Below are 834 nucleotides of genomic sequence, written 5' to 3' on the forward strand. Positions count from 1 at the left end.
CCACAGCATGTCTTTCTCCTGTTCTCTCCCTCAGCCCCAACCAGTCCCAGCAGAAGACTGCCCCTCCCTGAGCCTGGTTCTGCTGGAGGTTTCTTCCTGTTAAAAGGGAGTTTTTCCTTCCTACTGTAGCCAAGTGCTTGCTCACAGGGGGTCGTTTTGACCATTGGGGTTTTTCTGTAATTATTGTATGGTTTTGCCCTGCAATATGAAGTGCCTTGAGGCAACTGTTTGTTGTGATTTGGCGCTATATAAATAAAATTGATTTGAATTGATTTGATATATATATATATATATATATATATATATATATATATATATATATATATATATATATATATATATATATATATATATATATATATATGTTTGAAATTAGGCTTCCTCAAAATGTCATGTAATCAAGAATCAGATGTATTTTCTCTAGACGTCTGGCACAAATGTTCAACAATTAACTGGAATGATTTGCTTTGTCTTGTTATATTGTTATAGCAGATGGTCACCCCACGGAGTCTGGTCTGCTTGAGCTTTCTCCCAATAATCAAAGGAACCACTGAAGCAGATTTTCTATATGACTGTCACCGCAGTGGGTGAGGTCTAGCGTCTAGGCACTAAACCTTCCTTGTGTGTAGCACCTTGAGTTGATTTAATCTGGCGCTATAGCAATAAATTTAACTGAATTGAATTGAACTGTGCCGTTGTGGGCTGAAGTGTTAGGACACTGTTAAGGTCTGTCTTTGAGAAACTATCCTACTCGACCCCAACCACCCCCTCCCAAATGAACTATATTTAGTTTGAGCATTGGGAACACAGCAGTAAACTAGTGAGGATTGCGGT

This window comes from Thalassophryne amazonica, chromosome 21 (assembly GCF_902500255.1).
Source record: "Thalassophryne amazonica chromosome 21, fThaAma1.1, whole genome shotgun sequence".
In the NCBI taxonomy this organism is placed as follows: domain Eukaryota; kingdom Metazoa; phylum Chordata; class Actinopteri; order Batrachoidiformes; family Batrachoididae; genus Thalassophryne; species Thalassophryne amazonica.